Source organism: Oncorhynchus nerka, linkage group LG3, assembly GCF_034236695.1.
Source record: "Oncorhynchus nerka isolate Pitt River linkage group LG3, Oner_Uvic_2.0, whole genome shotgun sequence".
Classification (NCBI taxonomy): Eukaryota; Metazoa; Chordata; class Actinopteri; order Salmoniformes; family Salmonidae; genus Oncorhynchus; species Oncorhynchus nerka.
Genome location: NC_088398.1, coordinates 7,258,916 through 7,282,898, shown reverse-complemented (window position 1 = coordinate 7,282,898; position 23,983 = coordinate 7,258,916). Strand labels below are relative to the sequence as shown.

The 23,983-nt window shown below is 49.2% G+C and overlaps 1 pseudogene; it reads right to left on the bottom strand.

The window, feature by feature from the left end:
* Positions 1-23,983, bottom strand: part of LOC115119138 (ETS domain-containing transcription factor ERF-like) — an 83,128-nt pseudogene that overhangs the window by 32,259 nt on the left and 26,886 nt on the right.

Here is a 23,983-nt window from a genome sequence, read left to right as displayed (position 1 = left end):
AGTAACTTCACTAAATAGGCTGCTAGAATCCTGACTAGAACCAAATTGTTTTATCATATTACTCCCTACACTGCTAGCCTCCCTACACTGGCTTCCTGTTAAGGCATTAGCTGATTTCAAGGTTTTACTGCTAACCTACAAAGCATTACATGGGCTTGCTCCTACCTATCTTTCCGATTTGGTCCTGCCGTACATACCTACACGTACGTTGTCCCTAGAATTTCTAAGCAAACAGCTGGCGGCAAGGCTTTGTCCTATAGAGCTCCATTTTTATGGAATGGTCTGCCTACCCATGTGAAAGACGCAGACTCGGTCTCGACCTTTAAGTCTTTATTGAAGACTCATCTCTTCAATGGGTCCTATGATTGAGTGTAGACTGGCCCGGGAGTGTGAAGGTGAACGGAAAGGCTCTGGAGCAACGAACCGCCCTGGCCGGTGCACCTCTCTCCACTGGGATTCTCTGCCTCTAACCCTATTACAGGGGCTGAGTCACTGGCTTACTGGTGCCCTTCCATGTGTCGGGGGGGCTAGGTCTCTCTCCCTCTCTCCCTCCCTCCCTCCTGGACTACCTGGCATGATGACTCATTGCTGCAACATATGAAAGCTGGTGGTTCCTTTTAACATGAGTCTTCAATATTCCCAGGTAAGAAGTTTTAGGTTGTAGTTATTATAGGACTTTTCATTAACCTTTTACTATTGGATGTTCTGATAGACACTTTATTATTGCCAGTGTAACAGTATAGCTTCCGTCCCTCTCCTCGCTCCTCCCTGGGCTCGAACCAGGAACACAACAGCCACCCTCGAAGCAGCGTTACCCATGCAGAGCAAGGGGAACAACCACTCCAAGACTCAGAGCGAGTGACGTTTGAAACGCTATTAGCGCGCTAATTAGCTAGCCATTTCACTTCGGTTACACTAGCCTCATCTCGGGAGTTGATAGGCTTGAAGTCATAAACAGCGCAATGCTTGACGCACAACGAAGAGCTGCTGGCAAAACGCACGAAAGTGCTGTTTGAATTCATGTTTACGCACCTGCTTCTGCCTACCACTGCTCAGTCAGATACTTAGATACTTGTATGCTTGTATGCTCAGTCAGATTATATGCAACGCAGGACACGCTAGATAATATCTAGTAATATCATCAACCATGTGTAGTTATCTAGTGATTATGATTGTTTTTTATAAGATAAGTTTAATGCTAGCTAGCAACTTACCTTGGCTTACTGCATTCGCGTAACAGTCTCCCTGAACGAGGCAGTTAACCCACTGTTCCTAGGCAGTCATTGAAAATAAGAATGTGTTCTTAACTGACTTGCCTAGTTAAATAAAGATTAAAAAAAATATTAAAAAATAATAATAATTTGACGCCCAAAAATTCCGATTGTTATGAAAACTTGAAATCGTCCCTAATTAATCAACCATTCCGATTAATCGGTCGACCTCTACTCTAGAGACAGCAGGAGCGGTAGAGATACTCTCAATGATCGACTATGAAAAGCCAACTGACATTAACTCCTGAGGTGCTGACCTGTTGCACCCTCAACAACTACTGTGATTATTATTATTATTATTTGACCATGCTGGTCATTTATGAATGTTTGAACATCTTGGCCATGTTCTGTTATAATCTCCACCCGGCACAGCCAGAAGAGGACTGGCCACCCCTCATAGCCTGGTTCCTCTCTAGGTTTCTTCCTAGGTTTTGGCCTTTCTAGGGAGTTTTTCCTAGCCACTGTGCTTCTACACCTGCATTGCTTGCTGTTTGGGGTTTTAGGCTGGGTTTCTGTACAGCACTTTGAGATATCAGCTGATGTACGAAGGGCTATATAAATACATTTGTTTTGATTTGATTTGTGACACCGGTGATGCGTTGTGCAGACCGCACTACCCTCTGGAGAGCCTTGCCGTTGAGGGTGGTGCAGTTGCCATACCAGGCGGTGATACAAGCCTGACAGGATGCTCTCGATTGTGCATCTATAAAAGTTTGTGAGTGTTTTAGGTGACAAGCCAAATTTCTTCAGCCTCCTGAGGTTGAAGAGGCGCTGTTGCGCCTTCTTCACACCAAGCTGTCTGTGCGGGTGGACCATTTCAGTTTGTCCGTGATGTGTACGCCGAGGAACTTAAAACTTTCCACCTTCTCCACTACTGTCCCGTCGATGTGGATGGGAACGGTGCTCCCTTTGCTGTTTCCTGAAGTCCACGATCATCTCCTTTGTTTTGTTGAAATTGAGTGAGAGGTTATTTTCCTGAAACTACACTCCCAGAGCCCTCACCTCCTCCCTATAATTGGTCTCGTCATTGTTGTTAATCAAGCCCACTACCGTTGTGTCATCTGCAAACTTGATGATTGAGTTGGAAGCGTGCATAGCCACGCAGTCATGGGTGAACAGGAGTACGGAGAGGGCTGAGAATGCACCCTTGTGGGGCCCAAGTGTTGAGGATCAGCGGGGTGAAGATGTTGTTTCCTACATTCATCACCTGGAGGCAGCCCGTCAGAAAGTCCAGGACCCAGTTGGAGGGTATTAAATGCTGAGCTGTAGTCAATGAACAGCACTCTTACATAGGTATTCCTCTTGTCCAGATGGGTTAGGGCAATGTGATGGCGATTGCATCGTCAGTGGACCTATTGGGGCGGTAAGCAAATTGGAGTGGGTCTGGGGTGTCAGGTAGGGTGGAGGTGATATGATCCTTGACAAGTCTCTGAAAGCACTTCATGATGACGGAGGTGAGTGCTACGGGGCGATAGTCATTTAGTTCAGTTACCTTAGCTTTCTTGGGAACAGGAACAATAGTGGCCATCTTGAAGCATGTGGGGACAACAGACTGGGATAGGGATTGATTGAATATGTTCGTAAACACTCCAGACAGCTGGTCGGCGCATGCTGTGAGGACGCGGCTAGGGATAACGTCTTGTCCGGCAGCCTTGCGAGGGTTAACACGTTTAAATATACATTGACCACGGAGAAGGAGAGCCCACAGGCTTTGGTAAATTGTCATGCTCATCCCTTTTATATAGTGTATGGGTGATTGACATGTGATAGGCTACATGTAGTCAGAGCAGCGGTTATATGGCGTATGGGTGATTGACATGTGATAGGCTACATGTGGTCAGAGTAGTGGTTATACAGTGTATGGGGAAGCCATACGGGGTCATGGAGGTCAATGCCATAACAGTATAAGGGGCTTGTGTTTGGGGTGTTTGAGTGAACAGTCTTTTTTGTTTAGTCACTGCCATTTCATGGGCAATATTATCACCGCCATGGCAGGAATATGGGGTTTGAGATGGTGTCAGAGTCCATGTGCTTTCTGGTCACTGCAAAAACTGTGTATTGGGAGATAGGGTCAGTGCCAATACGATAGGCCTACAGTATACAGTGTATTGGGAGATAGGGTCAGTGCCAATACGATAGGCCTACAGTATACAGTGTATTGGGAGATAGGGTCAGTGCCAATACGATAGGCCTACAGAATACAGTGTATTGGGAGATAGGGTCAGTGCCAATACGATAGGCCTACAGTATACAGTGTATTGGGAGATAGGGTCAGTGCCAATACGATAGGCCTACAGAATACAGTGTATTGGGAAATAGGGTCAGTGCCAATACGATAGGCCTACAGAATACAGTGTATTGGGAAATAGGGTCAGTGCCAATACGATAGGCCTACAGAATACAGTGTATTGGGAGATAGGGTCAGTGCCAATACGATAGGCCTACAGTATACAGTGTATTGGGAGATAGGGTCAGTGCCAATACGATAGGCCTACAGAATACAGTGTATTGGGAAATAGGGTCAGTGCCAATACGATAGGCCTACAGAATACAGTGTATTGGGAGATAGGGTCAGTGCCAATACGATAGGCCTACAGTATACAGTGTATTGGGAAATAGGGTCAGTGCCAATACGATAGGCCTACAGTATATAGTGTATTGGGAGATAGGGTCAGGGTCAGTGCCAATAAGATAGGCAGTGCTTGGTGTCATAGTCATAACAGTCAGCTTATGTCAAGCAGACGTGCACAACGTAACAATAAACCTATATCTGGGGCCGAAGCCCGAGCTTGGAGAGGAATTGGGGCCTGGATCACTGCCATAAGACAGCCATGTGCATTAGGATCCGTGTGTAAACAGCACATGGAGCAGGACACGCTTGGTGTTATTGAGTTTCCTTACCGGAGTGCCCTGCTCAGCTTGTCGTAGTTCATCTGGGGTTTGCACTTGCGGGCCCCCCATAACCGGGCCACCTCGTCAGGGTCCTTGATGACAAACTCTCCATAGTCCCCCTGCCAGGCGATGACATCATGGTACTCCTCCTTCCTCAGCAGCTCCAGGATGAAGTGCCACAGCTGGATCTGCCGCGAGCCGGGGCTCGACTCAGGTTTGTAGGCCCAGTCTGGAAAGGCAAACCCTGGGGAGGAGAGGGGGGAGACCAGGGAGAAGGGAGTTAGCCTGGAGGTCCATGGAACACAGCCATTTTTTAAATTGATTTTTTACCTTTATTTAACTAGGCAAGTCAGTTAAGAACAAATTCTTATTTTCAATGACTGCCTAGGAACAGTGGGTTAACTGCCTGTTCAGGGGCAGAACGACAGATTTGTACCTTGTCAGCTCGGGGATTCGAACTTGCAACCTTTCGGTTACTAGTCCAACGCTCTAACCACTAGGCTACCCTGCCGCCCCATACTGATGGACTGAGATGATTAGCCTTCATAGAGGACAGCACGTTCAGAAAGGCTATGCTCTCAGTCTAAATGTTCACTTATTTCTGTGAGTTTAGGCAGCACACAGTAGGCAGCACATAAAAACCCAACATTTGGGCCAATAGCTAAGTCACAGGAATGCTGTTTAGTTGCAGGGCAAGACATGAATATTGATTCCAACTCCAACGGGGGGAGAGGAGTTGCCTCTAGCCCTGTCAGGCGTTCTCAGGTGAAGAGTGTTCTAGAAGGCGTGTTGTAGAAGAGGAAAGAGGATTAGTGAGGCCTACTTGTGTTCGGTCTTTTAGTTCTTGGTCTGTAGCTTAGGGATGTATTTGGGATCCATCTGTACATCAGTCTGGTTCTGTTTCTACTGTTATTAAGGCGTACACAGTGCTGCACATCATCGAGTGTGGCTGCTTGTCACTCACACCTGCCTGACCTGGCCTCTTCTCTGCCCTCCTCTTCTTTCCTCTCCTCCACTCTACTTTGTGTTGTATCTGACTCATGGTAGACTGGGTGTAGAAACCACAACAGTCCTGTCACCGTCACTGCTAGGGCGTCCACCCAACCACAACAGTCCTGCGCCGGAAACACTCACTGATCTCCCTGCCGTGATACTACTCTAATAGTGAACACACACACGACCACAACACTGGTTCTCTTTCTATGTCTGTGGAATACTATTCATAATGAAGGCTCCATCTCTTTTCCCTGATTCTGTCACTCTTTCCTACTGGCAGAGGAAACAACACGACCTAGTCCTCCCTCCCCCAAATGTACAACGGAAACTCAAAGTGTGAAAGGCGGAAACAGACTGTGGGTGTGGGCACATGTTCATGAGTGTTTGTTTGTTTGTCTGCCTGCTCGACTGACCTTGATGTAAATGTGTATTCAAGATTGAGAATAAGCCAGTATGTGAGTGAATGAGTGTATATACATGAGGCTTGAATGACGAGTTGAATGCACTCGAGAGGCTATTTCCTCACGTGGTCATGAAGATGTGACAAATCTGAGCCAGACTGGGTGTTAGCGTCACAGGAGTGTTTCAAATCAAATCACATTTTATTTGTCACATACACATGGTTAGCAGATGTTAATGCGAGTGTCGCGAAATGATTGTGCTTCTAGTTCCGACAACGCAGTAATAACCAACGAGTAATCTAAACTATCAATTCCACAACTACTACCTAAAACACACAAGTGTAAAGGGATAAAGAATATGTAAATAAAGATATATGAATAAGTGATGGTACAGAGCGGCATAGGCAAGATGCAGTAGATGGTATCGAGTACAGTATATACATATGAGATGAGTAATGTAGGGTATGTAAACATAAAAGTGTCTAGTGATACATGTATTACATAAAGATGGCAAGATGCAGTAGATGATATAGAGTACATTATATACATATGAGATGAGTAATGTAGGGTATGTAAACATTATATTAAGTGGCATTGTTTAAAGTGGCTAGTGATACATTTTTTACATCAATTTCCATTATTAAAGTGGCTGGAGTTGAGTCAGAATGTTAGCAGCAGCCACTCAATGGCTGTAGATAGTTTAAATGAGAGGGAAACGCGGATCACCTACTGTTCAGTATGACGAACATCCTCTCTACATAACCATTACTCTGCCAGAGAAGAACAGGAGTCCATAGTTCCGTGATAAAAATCAGGCCTAGTCAATGCCGACCAATCCCATTCATCAGGGTTTGAGGCCTCCAACTTTCTCCTGACTCGCATGGCAGGATCTAAACATATATTGACCACATTTGAAATATGAAAACATCGGACAAATGAACATTTCAGGGTGAACTATCCCTTTAAGGTCTAGCGACATCATGGGTGTGTATGACATCACAACAGCAGAAAAGCCACTACTAGTACAGATGAGCCCTGAAAAGCATCAAAATAACCAAATGTAGCTAGATGTTGGGGGGACTTTCTACATGACGGACAGATTGATAGATAAACTCAGCAAAAAAAGATATGTCCTCTCACTGTCAAACTCTGTTTATTTTCAGCAAACTTAACGTGTAAATATTTGTATTAACATAAGATTCAACAACAGACAAACTGACCACGTTCCACAGACATGTGACTAACAGAAATGGAATCACGTGTCCCTGAACAAAGGGGGGATAAAAATCAAAAGTAAAAGTCAGTATCTGGTGTGGCCACCAGCTGCATTAAGTACTGCAGTGCATCTCTTCCTCATACTGCACCAGATTTTCCAGTTCTTGCTGTGAGGTGTTACTCCACTCTTCCACCAAGGCACCTGCAAGTTCCCAGACATTTCTGTGAGGAATGGCCCCTAGCCCTCACCATTTGATCCTATAGGTCCCAGACGTGCTCAATGGGATTGAGATCCAGGCTCTTCGCTGGCCACGGCAGAACACTGACATTGCTGTCTTGCAGGAAATCACGCACATAACGAGCAGTATGGCTGGTGCCATTGTCATGCTGGAGGGTCATGTGAGGATGAGCCTGCAGGAAGGGTACCACATGAGGGAGGAGGATGTCTTCCCTGTAATGCACAGCGTTGAGATTGCCTGCAATGACAACAGGCTCAGTCCGATGATGCTGTGATACACCGCCCCAGACCATGATGGACCCTCCACCTCCAAATCGATCCCGCTCCAGAGTACAGAGCTTGGTGTAAGGCTCATTCCTTCGACGATAAACGCGAATTCGACCATCACCCCCGGTGAGAAAAAAACGCAACTCGTCAGTGAAGAGCACTTTTTGCCAGTCCGGTCTGGTCCAGTGATGGTGGGTTTCTGCCCATAGGCGACGTTGTTGCCAGTGATGTCTGGTGAGGACCTGCCTTACAACAGGCCTACAAGCCCTCAGTCCAGGCTCTCTCAACCTATTGCGGACAGTCTGAGCACTGATGGAGGGATTGTGCATTCCTGGTGTAACTCGGGCAGTTGTTGTTTCCATCCTGTACCTGTCCCGCAGGTGATGTCCGGATGTACCGATCCTGTGCAGGTGTTGTTACATGTGGTCTGCCACTGCGAGGACGATCAGCTGTCTGTTCTGTCTCCCTGTAGTGCTGTCTTAGGCGTCACATTGCAATTTATTGCCCTGGGCACATCTGCAGTCCTCATGCCTCCTTGCAGCATGCCTAAGGCACGTCCACGCAGATGAGCAGGGACCCTGGGCATCTTTCTTTAGCTGTATTTCAGTCAGTAGAAAGGCCTCTTTAGTGTCCTAAGTTTTCATAACTGTGACCTTAATCGCCTACCGTCTCTAAACTGTTAGAGTCTTAATGACCGTCCCACAGGTGCTATGTGGGCTTAAATAGGTCTGCCTTGGTGAACCAGATTGACTAACTGCATAAGGGCAGTTTGGAGAGTTCTCAATTATTGACAGATTTCTTTTTTATATATATTTGTTGCCAAAACACAGCTTTGATAAGATGACATTGACACAGGCAACACACACACACACACACACACATCGCGTGTCAGGTCAACGGGTGAAATGGATCCCTGGTAAAGTAGATAGACAAACTCTGCCTACCAACCTCTGAACAACGACTACAAAACCAACCATCATCATCATCACACATACAGATATGGAGACAGCATACCGTGTGTGTAAATAACAGGGTAAATACACCCCCCCTCACAGCCAGCAAAACATGGGATGAAAGCACCAGTGTGAGTAGTAACAGTGTACTAATGAGTGTGATCTTGGTAGGAAACAATGTCTCAGCAACCAGAGCCCAGTAGTGTGTTGTGATACGGGACAGACATGTCTTCTCTACAGGGATTCTGAGAAAAATAGAGCCACAACAGGTGTCTTTTCATCACACACCAAGGCTGTGTCCTATATGTTACACCCAGAGGCCAAACCTGTCCTGAGTCACCGTGGATCAGTTATCACAAGAGGCTGCTCATACTAACACAAGAAACAGAGACCACGACAAACACACACACACAGCGCCACTAACACTGAAGCCATGACATGTCCACAGGTCTGTTTGATGGGGTTTTAAGCGACCCTACAGTGGGCTTTGTGTGAGAAAGACACGTGTGTGTGTGTGTCAGAATGCATCAATGCCATGCTGGAGAAAAGCAGTATGGGACCTCACCCCCCCAAACTTAACCTCTTTGACCTCTACTCCTCCTGCTCTCCTCCATCCATCTCTGGTGCTCTCTTTCCCTCCTCGGGGAGACACCAGATAGCCATTACAGCACAGAGAGGAGAGGAGCCACACACACCATCAATAATGCAGCAGCTAGGCTGTGTGTGGAGGGGGGGGGAAGCTAATCTCTGCCCTGGGACACTAGAGCTCGGGGTGTGGAGGGGTGTTAGTAAGTGAGAATATATAAGGGGGGGATAAGTAGCTACAACTTTTGGTTGGGGGATGGAGGGAGTCCCGGCAGGGGCTGAAAGAAAAGGAGGGAAGAGGAGACAGGGTGAGTCCTAGGACAAGGAGAGAGAAAGGGGGAGGAGGGAGAGTGGGAAACAAGAGTGGGAAGAGAGAGAGAGACAATGGTTGAAGAGGGGGTTGGGGACAGAGGGGGTATAAAGAGGGGGATGAGATCATAGCTCGTCTGGTAGTCTGTTGTCATCCAGGTCACATTGCTTACCCCCCTCCCTTGTTCTCCCTCTCTATCTCTGCGGATGCCCGTCTTCCTCTGTGTGATCTCTTTGGCAGGCCTTTTCTAGACTTCTAACGCTGGAGCTATTTCAACTATGTAGAGGGACCAACTACAATGACCTCTAAACAGCCCAGAGAGAGAGAGACTGGGGGAGAAAGGGAGAGGAAAAAGTGATTGATAGCGAGAAGGAGAGTAACGTGGCCATATCTACAGCTGGTTTTCTGTGAGGGACAGAGTGAACACAGTGTGTGTGTGTGTGTGTGTGTGTGTGTGTGTGTGTGTGTGTGTGTGTGTGTGTGTGAGACACTAGAAGCATATGAGGCCTTGAATCTGATTCTGAACTCCAATCGCTGACACACATGTACACAGTATCATCTCCTACCCTCCTCCTGAGTGGCACAGTGGTCTAAGGCACTGCATCTCAGTGCGAGAGGCATCACTACAGTGCCTGGTTCGATCCCGGGCTCTATCACAACCGGCCGTGATCGGGAGTCCCATAGGGCAGCGCGGAATTGGCCCGGCATGGTCCAGGTTAGGGGAGGGTTTGGCCAGGGTAGGCCGTCATTGTAAATAAGAATTTGTTCTTGCCTAGATAAATAAAGGTTCAATCAATCAATAACCCCCCCTTTGTGAGCAGTGGTACCTGGGCACCATTGGCACAGTGACTGACTGACACACGGCCTCTAGCTAGAAACAGGGGGGTTAAAGGAGGGTGGAGAGGGAAAGGGGGTGTAAGACAGAGAGGGAAGCTGGGAAAGGGTGGGGGATGAGTTAGGGAAGAGAGAGGTTTACTGTTCATATTTCACTAAGTGTTTATTATCCATTTCACTTGCTTTGGCAATGTAAACATATGTTTCCCATGCCAATAAAGTCCATTAAATTGAGAGGCAAGATGTGTGACTTGTTGCCACAAGGGCAACCAGTGAAGAACAAATACCATTGGAATTACAACCCATATGTATTTATTTTCCCTTTTTACTTTAACTATTTGCACATCGTTACAACACTGTATATAGACATATGACATTTGAAATGTCTCTTAACTTGTAACTTTGTGAGTGTAATGTTTACTGTTAATTTTTTATTGTTTACTTCACATTTGTTTATTATCTATTTCACTTGCTTTGGCAATGTTAACATACGTTTCCCATGCCAATAAAGCCCTTCGAATTGAAAGCGAGAGCGAGAGAACCAAGTCTACCTGACAAACTACGGAGGGAATGTAACTAGTCAGAAATATATCGATAGGTGAAAGTAGTGAATAAGAAATGTGAATAAAGCTGTGTCCCTGGGACAAAGTGAGAGGAGACGGAGCTGAGTCGAGGCAGGAGCCTATACCCAGTTAGGGTCGTGTAGCAGTCATTGTTCAACTACTGGGACATTCAGTACAGTGAGAAAGACAGAGTGAGAGAGAGAGAGAGAGACGTGGAGGTGGGGGAGCACTGGTGGCCTTGGAGGGACAAAAATAGGCCCATACATACACTGGGGTTATTGTTCCACAGAGAGAGAAGGAGAGAGCATGAGGGGGGAAGGAGATAGATAGAGAGAGAAGTGCTGCGAGAGGGGGAGGAGGAGCGAGAAACAGGAGACAAATCCTACAGGAGTCTGGTGTCCTGTACTAACAACATTATACATCCAGTAACACAAACATACAACTCAGTGGACAGTTTATTAGGTACACCCATCTAGTACTGGACCACAGTAGCCATGAAAGGAGGCACCTGGTCAGCAACAATGTTCAGATACACTGTAGCGTTCAAACATTGATTCATTGGCATGAAGGGATCTAACATGTGTCAGGAAAACTGCCCCGACGCCATTAAACCAGCAGCAGCCTGTACTGTTGACACCAGGCAGGATGGGGCCATGGACTCATGTCCCGACACCATTAAACCAGCAGCAGCCTGTACCGTTGACACCAGGCAGGATGGGGCCATGGACTCATGCTGCTTACCCCAAATCCTAACTCTGCCATCAACATGACGCAACAGGAACCAGGATTCATCGGACTCGGACCAGGCAATGTTTTTCTGCTCCTCAATTGTCCAGTGTTGTTGATCACGTGTCCACTGGAGCAGCAGCTTCTTGTTTTTAGCTGATAGGAGTGGATCCCGGTGTGGTCGTCTGCTGTAAAAGCCCATCTGTGACAAGGATCAATGGGATGTGCGTTTCCGAGATGCCGTTCTGCACACCACTGTTGTACTGCTCTGTTATTTGCCTGTTTGTGACCCGCCTGTCAGCTTGCAGGTTTCTTGCCCTTCTCCTTTGATGTCTCATCAACAAGCTGTTTTCACCCACAGAAGTGCCACTGACTGGATGTTGTTTGTTTGTAGCACCATTCTGGGTAAACCCTAGACACTGTTGTGGGTGAAAAGCCCAGGAGGCCCGCCAATTCTGAGATACTGGAACCGGAGCGCCTGGCAACGACAATCATACCACACTCAGTTGCTTAGGTCACTGGTTTTGCCCATTCTAACGGAATGCCTCAATGTCTGCCTGCTTTATATAGCAGACCATGTGGCTCACTGTCTGTAGGAGCGAACCATTTCGTGAACGGGGTGGTGTACCTAATAAACTGACCACTGTATATTCCCATTTTACACCCACATGCACACTTCAGCCTATAGCGACACCCTAACACACCTTCCTGGAAATCTGCTGGGGTATATTCAGCAAGATGAAACGTTTAGAATGTCACAGATAAAAACATAATGAATATAGCAGACTGGATTCCCTATTCTACATGACAGACAGACTGAGCCCGGAGTTGGACCCCGTTACCAGAGCCCGGAGTTGGACCCCGTTACCAGAGCCCGGAGTTGGACCCCGTTACCAGAGCCCGGAGTTGGACCCCGTTACCAGAGCCCGGAGTTGGACCCCGTTACCAGAGCCCGGAGTTGGACCCCGTTACCAGAGCCCGGAGTTGGACCCCGTTACCAGAGCCCGGAGTTGGACCCCGTTACCAGAGCCCAGAGTTGGACCCCGTTACTAGAGCCCAGAGTTGGACCCCGTTACTAGAGCCCAGAGTTGGACCCTGTTACTAGAGCCCAGAGTTGGACCCCGTTACTAGAGCCCAGAGTTGGACCCCGTTACTAGAGCCCAGAGTTGGACCCTGTTACTAGAGCCCAGAGTTGGACCCTGTTACTAGAGCCCAGAGTTGGAACCTGTTACTAGAGCCCAGAGTTGGAACCTGTTACTAGAGCCCAGAGTTGGACCCCGTTACTAGAGCCCAGAGTTGGACCCCGTTACTAGAGCCCAGAGTTGGACCCTGTTACTAGAGCCCAGAGTTGGACCCTGTTACTAGAGCCCAGAGTTGGAACCTGTTACTAGAGCCCGGATTTGGAACCTGTTACTAGAGCCTGGACTTCTTCCTGCTCAGGTCAGGATCATGTTTAATGCCAACTTTCCTACATAAGGAACTAAATGATCATGAGAGAATTGCGGCATCAGTTGATGTGATGGTTTCTTGGAGACCAGGCTGCAGGGGAACGGACTCTGACGACCCCAGTGGCACCCAATCATATGGGCAGAATCTTTAACCGGAGTTACTCTCTCAACACACACACCAACCACCCCATTGTCCCAGTGGGGTTTGGGGCAGCAGAATAATATTGTGTCAGTAAAGCTGGTGGTGGATCTCTGAGGTGCTGCCGGGTATATTTATTACCTTCACCAGAGTAACACTGCGCTCCCAAGACATTCCCCTCACACCACACACACACACCAGCCTCCTTAGGGACAGACCTCAAGAGCCTCTCTCTTTCTCTCCCTCCCGCCATTTCACATATTGGTGTTAATGTACTCCTGTAGCCAGCTCTGGGCAGACATGAACCTGTCAATTGACTTTTCACCGCTCTCCTCCGCTCTTCCCAACATGTTGTACTCGGTTGTGTGTGTGTGTGTGTGTGTGTGTGTGTGTGTGTGTGTGTGTATATACACTGGTCAAAGAAAATAAAGGGACCACTTAAACAACACAATGTAACTCCAAGTCAATCACACTGTGAAATCAAACTGTCCACTTAGGAAGCAACACTGATTGACAATACATTTCACATGCTGTTGTGCAAATGGAATAGACAACAGGTGGAAATTATAGGCAATTAGCAAGACACCACCAATAAAGGAGTGGTTCTGCAGGTGGGGACCACAGACCACTTCTCAGTTCCTATGCTTCCTGGCTGATGTTTTGGTCACTTTTGAATGCTGGCGGTGCTTTCACTCTAGTGGTAGCATGAGACGGAGTCTACAACCCACACAAGTGGCTCAGGTAGTGCAGCTCATCCAGGATGGGACATCAATGCGAGCTGTGGCAAGAAGGTTTGCTGTGTCTGTCAGCGTAGTGTCCAGAGCATGGAGGCGCTACCAGGAGACAGGCCAGCACATCAGGAGACGTGGAGGGGGCTGTAGGAGGGCAACAACCCAGCAGCAGGACCGCTACCTCCGCCTTTGTGCAAGGAGGAGCAGGAGGAGCACTACCAGAGCCCTGCAAAATGACCTCCAGCAGGCCACAAATGTGCATGTGTCTGCTCAACCGGTCAGAAACAGACTCCATGAGGGTGGTATGAGGGCCCGACGTCCACAGGTGGCGGTTGTGCTTACAGCCCAACACCGTGCAGGACGTTTGGCATTTGCCAGAGAACACCAAGATTGGCAAATTCGCCACTGGCGCCCTGTGCTCTTCACAGATGAAAGCAGGTTCACACTGAGCACATATGACAGACGTGGCAGTCTGGAGACGCCGTGGAGAACGTTCTGCTGCCTAAAACATCCTCCAGCATGACCGGTTTGGCACTGTATGTTCGGGGTAGGCTGTCGTTGTAAATAATCATTTGTTCTTAACTGACTTGCCTAGTTAAATAAAAAAATAAATGGGTGGCATTTCTTTGGGGGGCCGCACAGCCCTCCATGTGCTCGCCAGATGTAGCCTGACTGCCATTAGGTACCGAGATGAGATCCTCAGACCCCTTGTGAGACCATATGCTGGTGCGGTTGGCCCTGGGTTCCTCCTAATGCAAGACAATGCTAGACCTCATGTGGCTGGAGTGTGTCAGCAGTTCCTACAAGAGGAAGGCATTGATGCTATGGACTGGCCCGCCGGTTCCCCAGACCTGAATCCAATTGAGCAAATCTGGGACATCATGTCACGCTCTATCCACCAACGCCACGTTGCACCACAGACTGTCCAGGAGTTGGCAGATGCTTTAGTCCAGGTCTGGGAGGAGATCCCTCAGGAGACCATCCGCCACCTCATCAGGAGCATGCCCAGGCGTTGTAGGGAGGTCATACAGGCACGTGGAGGCCACACACACTACTGAGCCTCATTTTGACTTGTTTTAAGGACATTACATCAAAGTTGGATCAGCCTGTAGTGTGGTTTTCCACTTTAATTTTGAGTGTGACTCCAAATCCAGACCTCCCGAGTGGCGAAGCGGTCTAAGGCACTGTATGTTCGGGGTAGGCTGTCGTTGTAAATAATCATTTGTTCTTAACTGACTTGCCTAGTTAAATAAAAAAATAAAAAGTGGGGGTGCGGGGCTTGTGTGGATTGAGGATGTGTGGAATATGTGTGTCAGTAGCTAGGTTTCCATCCAATTTGCAAAAGATATCATGTGACTATTCTAAAAATCTGCATAAAACAATCTGCTAATTTCCCACCATAGATGTATTTCCATCAAACAGACATATTGAGGATAAAAGGCTGCGTGTGATGATGTACTGCATATAAAATAACTATTGTGGTTAAATTCCCATTTAACCAAATTAATTATACAAGTTAAATGCGTTTCCATCGCATTTTCAACTCTAGTGATGGTTTTGTCAACTGTGTTATAGAGCAAATGTGTCCACTCTGGTCTTGGCATGTACTCTAGCCAACAGCTGGCAGACACAGTGAGGGTGGGCTACCTACATTATGACATTATTATGGATAATAGTGATATTAGTTTAATTTGTAAAATGGCAGCCAAGCATCGATCATCATTCCCCAGAATAAGCATCAAGGCTCATCACCGTGGACTTTCACCACCCTGTGAAGTTCAGCAGAACTCATGTGTAGACGAATAACCTGCCTGCTTCCCAAGTTGTGGTGGGAGGACCACACAACATATCACGTTGACTTCTATATGATGGTTATTATATCAATATTTGTGCATAAAGGTGTTTCCACATCATTTCACTGACACAACAAGATCCCACCATGTCCAACCAAACAATTGTCTGTCGCATTTATAAAATTGTACCGGCATTTCCTGTTTCCATCAGCCCAGACGTGACTCATTCATGCATCAGGTAATTCATCCACATAAAACGGTTGGATGGAAACATGGTTTGTGTGTGTGGTCAGCGAGACATTGGTGTCTGTACTAACCATGCTGTTGCCAAGGTGATGCTAGAACTATCTGTCCATCAGGAGTGTGCGTGTATACTGACTGGTAGCAAGTGGGTTAAGGATGTGTGTGTGAGGAGGTTTCCTGGAATGTGTCACCAGTGCGGGACAGGAAGAGAGCGACTGTTCTAAACCACAACAACAGATCTGTTTCCTCTGTGTATGTGTGTATGTGTGTGTGTGGGTGTATACATGAATGCTCCCTCAAATAGACATCCAGTGAAAAGAGAACACTTTGTAAAGTTGGCCACCAAGTCAGATCCACCAGACCTGTAGAACTGGGATTTTTAATTTTAATTTTACCTTTATTTAACCAGGCAAGTCAGTTAAGAACACATTCTTATTTTCAATGACGGCCTGGGAACAGTGGGTTAACTGCCTGTTCAGGGGCAGCTCGGGGGTTTGAACTCGCAACCTTTCCGGTTACTAGTCCAACGCTCTAACCACTAGGGTGGATGGTGTCTGAAGGCCTGTAGGACGTAGACTAGGAAGATGTGTTAAGACCAAGGAGATGGTCCTGTATGACAGAGAGAAGCTGATGCAATGCCACTGCAGGGAAATGACAAGGACGCTGGAGAAATGGCAGAGCAGAGCTCAACAAGTGTGCTGCTCTGACGACCAGCAGGCAGGCAGGCAGACACGGCAGGTAGACAGACACGGCAGACAGGCAGGTAGACTGACACGGCAGGTAGACAGACACGGCAGGTAGAGAGGTACAGTCAGGAAAGTCAAACAAGCATGACAGTGACACACAGAGAACAGACCTAATGACAAGAAGTTACACAAAACTAGAAAAACAAGTTCACAATAACAGTTACTGGGCAGGATGTGTATGTATGTATGTATGTATGTATATGCGTCATCGCTGACTCAGTGTGTGTGTGTAATTCAGCCTTCCCAACTCAAACACTTCTCTCTCTCTCCCTCCAATCCCTTCCTTTTCTCTCCCCCCCCCCCCCTCTCTCTCTCCTGGACACTGTCTCCTAGCAACCAGACACTTCAGGCCTAAAAATATCCACCAGAAACAAACAGAACAAAAAAATAAAACATACATGACAATTAATCATTTCAAACACAGAGCAGCAAAGACTCAAATAGAACAGGTAAGAGAAAGGAGGATGAGGAGGGAGAGAGAAAGGTGGAGGAGGGAGAGAGAGAGGGAGCCAGCAACAGGTAGTCGTGAGGCGACAGAGTTCTTTGCTGAATGACAGAAGAATCTCGCTCCTCTCACTTCCAAGACCCACACCCTGCCTCGCTGTGTGTGTGTGTGTGTGTGTGTGTGTGTGTGTGTGTGTGTGTTTGTGTGTGTGTGTGTGTGAAGCCCACTCTACCTGGCAGTGGAAGAACAGAACCTTTCCATAGTCCAACACAAGGCAGTAACTAGGGGTGGTGAAGACAAACAGGCCATGCAGGCCAAGCTGCACTGAGACACAGTGAACCACAATACACGGTTCCACAAAGGCTTTACCACCTCTCCTCTCAGAAGAACTCAATGACTCCCATCACACCTCCTATCCAGTGGCCGGCACGTTCCCACTCACTCCTCCTATCAGGTGGCCGGCAAGTTCCCACTCACTCCTCCTATCAGGTGGCCGGCACGTTCCCACTCACTCCTCCTATCAGGTGGCCGGCACGTTCCCACTCACTCCTCCTATCCAGTGGCCTGCACGTTCCCACTCACTCCTCCTATCCAGTGGCCTGCACGTTCCCACTCACTCCTCCTATCCAGTGGCCTGCACGTTCCCACTCACTCCTCCTATCCAGTGGCTGCCACGTTCCCACTCACTCCTGCTATCCAGTGGCCGGCACGTTCCCACTCACTCCTGCTATCCAGTGGCCGGCACGTTCCCACTCACTCCTGCTATCCAGTGGCCGGCACGTTCCCACTCACTCCTGCTATCCAGTGGCCGGCATGTTTCCACTCACTCCTGCTATCCAGTGGCTGGCACGTTCCCACTCACTCCTGCTATCCAGTGGCCGGCACGTTCCCACTCACTCCTGCTATTCAGTGGCCGGCACGTTCCCACTCACTCCTGCTATCCAGTGGCCGGCACGTTCCCACTCACTCCTGCTATCCAGTGGCCGGCACGTTCCCACTAACTCCTGCTATCCAGTGGCCGGCACGTTCCCACTCACTCCTGCTATCCAGTGGCCGGCACGTTCCCACTCACTCCTGCTATCCAGTGGCCGGCACGTTCCCACTAACTCCTGCTATCCAGTGGCCGGCACATTCCCACTAACTCCTGCTATCCAGTGGCCGGCACGTTCCCACTAACTCCTGCTATCCAGTGGCCGGCATGATCCGGGTGGATTAACATTGTGGGAGCGTGACGAGACGCCAAGAAAAAAAAACTCCTGACCGCCTGTTGATGAACAGCGTCCCAGCCACAACCCCTCCACTGTCCTCCCCGCCACAACCCCTCCACTGTCCTCCCCGCCACAACCCCGCCACTGTCCTCCCCGTCACAACCCCTCCACTGTCCTCCCCGCCACAACCCCTCCACTGTCCTCCCCGCCACAACCCCTCCACTGTCCTCCCGTCACAACCCCTCCACTGTCCTCCCGTCACAACCCCTCCACTGTCCTCCCAGCCACAACCCCTCCACTGTCCTCCCCGTCACAACCCCTCCACTGTCCTCCCCGTCACAACCCCTCCACTGTCCTCCCAGCCACAACCCCTCCACTGTCCTCCCCGTCACAACCCCTCCACTGTCCTCCCAGCCACAACCCCTCCACTGTCCTCCCAGCCACAACCCCTCCACTGTCCTCCCCGCCACAACCCCTCCACTGTCCTCCCCGCCACAACCCCTCCACTGTCCTCCCGCCAGAACCCCTCCACTGTCCTCCCCGCCACAACCCCTCCACTGTCCTCCCGCCACAACCCCTCCACTGTCCTCCCAGCCACAACCCCTCCACTGTCCTCCCCGCCACAACCCCTCCACTGTCCTCCCCGCCACAACCGCTCCACTGTCCTCCCCGCCACAACCCCTCCACTGTCCTCCCGCCAGAACCCCTCCACTGTCCTCCCGCCACAACCCCTCCACTGTCCTCCCAGCCACAACCCCTCCACTGTCCTCCCCGCCACAACCCCTCCACTGTCCTCCCAGCCACAACCCCTCCACTGTCCTCCCCGCCACAACCGCTCCACTGTCCTCCCCGCCACAACCGCTCCACTGTCCTCCCCGCCAGAACCCCTCCACTGTCCTCCCCGCCAGAACCCCTCCACTGTCCTCCCAGCCACAACCCCTCCACTGTCCTCCCAGCCACAACCCCTCCACTGTCCTCCCAGCCACAACCCCTCCACTGTCCTCCCCGCCACAACCCCTCCACTGTCCTCCCCATCCACAACCGCTCCACTGTCCTCCCCGCCACAACCCCTCCACGCCACAACCCCTCCACTGTCCTCCCCGCCACAACCCCTCCACTGTCAACCCCTCCACTGTCCTCCCCGCCACAACCCCTCCACGCCACAACCCCTCCACTGTCCTCCCCGCCACAACCCCTCCACTGTCCTCCCCGCCACAACCCCTCCACGCCACAACCCCTCCACTGTCCTCCCCGCCACAACCCCTCCACTGTCCTCCCCGCCACAACCCCTCCACTGTCCTCCCCGCCACAACCCCTCCACTGTCCTCCGCACTAAATTACCCAATTACAAAGTAATAAAACGATGCAACTCTTCAGTTGATTGTTTAAGGTGATGTGATACTCTGTCATTAACAGCCTCAGTATGGTGTTTGATCAATGTGTCTCACCATGTAGGTTATGCAGCCAGTGTGTTGAGTGGTGCTGCCTGTCTGGTCTGGTCTGTCCTGTACTGGGGAATCCACTGCATGCACCTCTCACTCACCTGTTTACACTATACAGGACAGGACTTCTCTGTTCTCATTACACACACGTGCTCACAGAGACAGACACACAAAACATCCCTGGTGCCAACAAGAGGCTGAGTGTATTATGTCGGGCCCTATAACATCAGAGATGCGGAGAACGTGGACGGAATCACGGAATCCAGACATTAAAACAGAATTCAACGATATTCAAAAGTGTATTGATTGAACTGTATTGACTAGCATACAGAATGCCTCAGTGATTCATATTGTCCTGCAACGTTCTGAAGAGGCAACAATAATTCCCCCTGTCTGTATGTGCGGTACGTCTACCACGTCTACGTCTACCACTACTGCTGCCAGACTACTGCTGCCAGACTACTGCTGCCTGCTGCCAGACTACTGCTGCCAGACTACTGCTGCCTGCTGTCAGACTACTGCTGCCAGACTACTGCTGCCTGCTGTCAGACTACTGCTGCCAGACTACTGCTGCCTGCTGTCAGACTACTGCTGCCAGACTACTGCTGCCTGCTGTCAGACTACTGCTGCCTGCTGTCAGACTACTGCTGCCTGCTGTCAGACTACTGCTGCCAGACTACTGCTGCCAGACTACTGCTGCCAGACTACTGCTGCCTGCTGCCAGACTACTGCTGCCAGACTACTGCTGCCTGCTGTCAGACTACTGCTGCCAGACTACTGCTGCCTGCTGTCAGACTACTGCTGCCTTCTGTCAGACTACTGCTGCCTGCTGTCAGACTACTGCTGCCAGACTACTGCTGTCTGCTGTCAAGACTACTGCTGTCAGACTACTGCTGTCTGCTGTCAGACTACTGCTGTCTGCTGTCAGACTACTGCTGTCTGCTGTCAGACTACTGCTGTCTGCTGTCAGACTACTGCTGTCTGCTGTCAGACTACTGCTGTCAGACTACTGCTGTCAGACTACTGCTGTCAGACTACTGCTGTCAGACTACTGCTGTCAGACTACTACTGTCAGACTACTGCTGTCAGACTACTGCTGTCAGACTACTGCTGCCTGCTGTCAGACTACTGCTGCCTGCTGTCAGACTACTGCTGCCTGCTGTCAGACTACTCCTTCTCATCATTATTCATTTACAACTAGTCCTAATCTTAATCCAGGCCTTTTCAACAACAGCAGGACAGGTTAGCATCACATGCTACTCAGACGCTGTTCCTCTATTCCAACTTTGTTTGTGCCCCCGACGGCTTGACTGCGTCAGCATGGTGTGAGATGTCCCAAAAATACACCCTTACTTCACCGAGACCTTCAACCTATTCCTTCCCCATTCCTTTCTGCTTCTCCATCAATCCTTCTTTCCCTCCCTCTTTTCCTGACATTCTTTTATTGGGGATAATTTTAGATGAAGGAAAAAGCTCTGTCCACATCTGCTAACAATTCCTGTAAGAGAGATGAAGTGGGCGAGAGAGGGAAGAGAGGGAGGATAAAGGGTAAGCAAAGAAAGGGTTAACAAAGAGAGGGAGGGGGAAAGAAAGATATGGAATAGGTATATAGGAAAAGAAAAGACAAAGACACTACACACACACTATCATGGCATTGGCAACAGCATGTCACAGTGGGCTGTGAGGGGGACATGGAGGGCAGAGCACAGCGTGTGTGTGTGTATCCCATCGTAAACAGGGAACGAGGACACGCACAGTGTCACCGCCTGTCACCACTTTCTCTACCCTCTGTTCTCTGCGATCCCTCTCTCCCACCATCTCCCCCATTCTTTCTCTACCCTCTGTTCTCTGCGATCCCTCTCTCCCACCATCTCCCCCATTCTTTCTCTACCCTCTGTTCTCTGCGATCCCTCTCTCCCACCATCTCCCCCATTCTTTCTCTACCCTCTGTTCTCTGCGATCCCTCTCTCCCACCATCTCCCCCATTCTTTCTCTACCCTCTGTTCTCTGCGATCCCTCTCTCCCACCATCTCCCCATTCTTTCTCTACCCTCTGTTCTCTGCGATCCCTCTCTCCCACCATCTCCCCCATTCTTTCTCTACCCTCTGTTCTCTGCGATCCCTCTCTCCCACCATCTCCCCCATTCTTTCTTTTCCCGCTGTCCCTCCTCTGTCCATTCCTCGCCCATCTCTCTCAAAGCTGATTAAGTAGCATTGATCTTTCTTACGTAACATTCGCCTCACACTCACAGACGCCGCCGGTGGCATTGTGTGTGTATGTATCTGTGTGGACATGTGTTTGAAAGGCAGGACAATTCACACTTGACTGAACGTGATTCTGTGTGTGTGTGTGTCTTTGTTTATGTGTTATTCTCCTCTGACTGTAGCTAGAGCGTTGTCTTGGCTAGTGTCCCTCACATGTATGTGTGGTCTGTCTGAGAGTGATACATCTCTCTCTCTCTCCAGGCAGCCCAGATAATCACTGTTTATCCTTCAGTATGACTGGGCTACCATGGGGAGTACCATGCGCCTGCTCTCCCCACACACACACACACACACACACACACGAGGGGAAACTACGCGTCAACTCAGCTACAGTTGGAGGAGATTGTGGGGTTTTGAAGATTAAAAACACTGCTACATAAACATACAGGTCACGGTGGTTGTAAACAGGGCTCTGCTCTAAAGCCCATTAATTGGTGGACTGATTGAATTAACGAGGCAGAGCGTCCAGTCAGGTTAGAAAGGTTGGCTTGTCCTGCTCTCCTCCTCTCCCTTGTTCCTTCTGTCTGTCTCACGGGGGAGATTAGTCCTCAGCTGGAGCAAATAAATCTGGCGGTTATGCAAGAGGCAGAGAGAGAGAGAGAGAGAGAGAGAGAGAGAGAGAGAGAGAGAGAGAGAGAGAGAGAGAGAGAGAGGGCAAGTGATGTAATCACCAACACACAGAGAGAGAGAGATGGAGGGCAAGACAGAGAGACCGATGAAGAGAGCGAGATGGAGGGAGGGAGAGAGAGAGGAGGGGTAGAGATTGAGCGAGAGAGAGAAATCAACAAAGAACGAGAGAGAGACAGACAGAAAGAGAAATGCACGGCTGGGTCGACAACCCTGGATGACTACCTTGCTCTTCCAGGGCAGCACTTCCATAGAGACAACATCAACACCACCTTGGCTCAGAAACCCTGTTACTAGTCCTGACCTTCACCAACACTACAACATCCCTGTTACTAGTCCTAACCTCCACCAACACTACAACATCCCTGTTACTAGTCCTAACCTCCACCAACACTACAACATCCCTGTTACTAGTCCTAACCTCCACCAACACTACAACATCCCTGTTACTAGTACTAACCTCCACAAACACTACAACATCCCTGTTACTAGTCCTAACCTCCACAAACACTACAACATCCCTGTTACTAGTCCTGACCTCCACCAACACTACAACATCCCTGTTACTAGTCCTAACCTCCACCAACCTTACAGCATCCCTGTTACTAGTCCTAACCTCCACCAACACTACAACATCCCTGTTACTAGTCCTAACCTACACAAACACTACAACATCCCTGTTACTAGTCCTAACCTCCACCAACACTACAACATCCCTGTTACTAGTACTAACCTACACAAACACTACAACATCCCTGTTACTAGTCCTAACCTCCACCAACACTACAACATCCCTGTTACTAGTCCTAACCTCCACCAACACTACAACATCCCTGTTACTAGTCCTAACCTCCAACACTACAACATCCCTGTTACTAGTCCTAACCTACACAAACACTACAACATCCCTGTTACTAGTCCTAACCTCCACCAACACTACAACATCCCTGTTACTAGTCCTAACCTCCACCAACACTACAACATCCCTGTTACTAGTCCTAACCTCCACCAACCTTACAGCATCCCTGTTACTAGTCCTGACCTTCACCAACACTACAACATCCCTGTTACTAGTCCTAACCTCCACCAACACTACAACATCCCTGTTACTAGTCCTAACCTCCACCAACACTACAACCCTCTGTAAGGTCACCACACCGCAACACAGTACAGACTGCAGCATCTAACCCTCTGTAAGGTCACCACACCACAACACAGTACAGACTGCAGCATCTAACCCTCTGTAAGGTCACCACACCACAACACAGTACAGACTGCAGCATCTAACCCTCTGTAAGGTCACCACACCACAACACAGTACAGACTGCAGCATCTAACCCTCTGTAAGGTCACCACACCACAACACAGTACAGACTGCAGCATCTAACCCTCTGTAAGGTAACCACACCACAACACAGTACAGACTGCAGCATCTAGCTCTACACTCACAGCAAACATCTGTCTGTCTGTGTGTGTGTGTGACAGAACATACACCAATTGATACCAGCAAATCTGGAAGTTAACCTTCACCAACAAACACACAATTCTGAACCAACACACAATCACACACACTTCTCTCCCCTCCATGCCTGCAGCCACACACACAGAGCAGAGAGACTGACACACATGAAGACATACACCCACAC